Source organism: Gekko japonicus, unplaced genomic scaffold (assembly GCF_001447785.1).
Source record: "Gekko japonicus isolate JY-2015 unplaced genomic scaffold, Gekko_japonicus_V1.1 scaffold7443, whole genome shotgun sequence".
Classification (NCBI taxonomy): Eukaryota; Metazoa; Chordata; class Lepidosauria; order Squamata; family Gekkonidae; genus Gekko; species Gekko japonicus.
Genome location: NW_015167762.1, coordinates 10336 through 12628, shown reverse-complemented (window position 1 = coordinate 12628; position 2293 = coordinate 10336).

Genomic DNA, 2293 nt, shown 5'->3' with positions numbered 1-2293 from the left:
TGAATACCTGGCAGGGTTGCCAACTCCGGGTTGGGAGATTCCTGGAGATTTGGGGATGGAACCTGAGGAAGGTGGGAGTTGGGGAGAGACCCCAGCAGAGTATAAGGCCATAGAGTCCACCCTCCAAAGCAGCCGTTTCCTCCAGAGGAACTGATCTCCAGGAACTTGACAATGCAAGGCTGGCAGCCATAATCTTCTGAGATCTCAGACTGAAACTGTTTTCCTTCCCTTTGGGCTTCTTTCGAATTCTTTGCAATCCTACGCTTTTCTTTTTATTCATGCCGTGCCATTTTTTTTAAAAAAAAAATATTTTTCCAAATCCCATATTTCCTCCCTTATCATTCGACCCCTTTGGTGTAGTGGTTGAGTAAAGGTAAAAGGTAAAGGCCTCCCTTGCTCGAAAGCCAGTCGAATCTGACTCTAGGGTTGCAGTGCTCATCTCCGTTTCAAAGCCGAAGAGCCAGCGCTGTCCGAAGACGTTTCCGTGGTCATGTGGCCGGCATGACTAAACACCAAGGCGCACGGAACGCTGTTACCTTCCCACCGAAGTGGTACCTATTTATCTACTTGCAATTTCTTGCTTTCGAACTGCTAGGTTGGCAGGAGCTGGAACTAGAGACGGGAGCTCACTCCATCATGCGGCACCCGGGTCTTGAACTGCTGAACTACTGACCTTCCACAGCCTGCAGTTCAGTGGTTGAGTGCGCGGACTCTAATCTGGGAGAACCGGGTTTGATCCTCCACTCCTCCACTTGCACCAGCTGGATGACCTTGGGCAAGCCGTAGCTCTGATAAGAGCTGTCCTTGAAAAAGAGCAGTTTCTGTCAGAACTCTCTCAGCCCCACCTACCTCATAGGGTGTCTGTTGTGGGGAGGGGGAGGGAAAGGAGTTTGTAAGCCGCTCTGAGACACCTTTGGGTAGTGAAGGGCGGGGTATAAATCCAATCTCTTCTCTTCTTCTTGTGTTGGAGCCTTCCCTTTAAACAATGAAAAGAAATACACTTATGGTAACAGTTGAAAAGAGCAAGAGTCCAGGAGCAAATTAAAAGACTAACAGTGTTTGTGGCAGGGTAGGAGCTTTCAGGAGTCACGGCTCACTTCTTCATCCCCGGCCACATATCTTGTTCGTCTTTAAGGTACTGCTGGACTCTCGCTCTTTTTCTACCGCTACAGACAAACTAACAGTTACCCATCTTGATCTAGGCTTATGATACATATCAGCGCTAGAAGACTGTCTGAAATCAGAAGGAACCAATTTGTTTGGTCCTTCAGGACTCCTAAAGAGTCGCGTGAACTGTGTGTGAACTCTGTCTCATCGATTACATTCACAGTTGGAAGTATGGTGCTATTCAGAGAGAGAGAGAGAGAGCAGGAAGGATGAGGATTTTTGAGACATTTTAGTTGATTTAAAAATGTACACCTGGAATTTCTGAGAATTCAAGGTGTGCCCGGGCCACAGAATGCTATTTCTTGAGGTTAGGGTTTTGATTTGTTTTGGAAAAAAAGCAAGTATCTATCCCTTATGTCACTGAAGGTCAAAAAAGACGGGACGGCAAAGGATGAGATGGTTAGACAGTGTCATAGATGCAATGAACATGAAATTGAGCAAACGTCAGAGGATGGCGGAAGACAGGAGGGCCTGGCGGGATCTGGTCCATGGGGTCGCGAAGAGTCAGACTCGACTGTGCGACTGAACAACAACAATCTCTTATGAATGCGAGGTGGATGCTAGAAAGTTGGTAGGGAAAATCTGACAACGGCTGTGGTCACACACACTAAATTATCCATTTTCTTTTCTCTCCCTCTCTCTCTTTTTTATTTATTTATTTTTGTTCTTTTATATGTTACAATCCATACAATACGTAACACAACACAACATAACGTTCTTTCATATGTTACAACCAGGGGTCATTTCGTAGAAAAAGAGCTGCAGGAGCTCATTAGCATAACTTATTAGCATATGCCACACCCCCCCACACCCCCTGACATCACCGGAAGTGTGCACCAGCCCCTCTGACAGGCAGAAGCACCTGGGATCCATTCTTTCCCCCCTCTCCCTTCCCTTCGCCTCCAAGTCGGGCGAAGGAAAAGGGGAGGGGGAGGATCTCAGGCGCTTCTGCCTGACAGAGGGGCTGGCGTGCCCACAGCCAGCCTGGGTGAATTATAGAGCCATAGACTCATAGAGTGGGAAGGGACCTCCAGGGTCATCTAGTCCAACCCCCTGCACAATGCAGGAAATTCACCAATACCCCCCACACACCCCAGTGACCCCTGTTCCACGCCCAGAATATGAT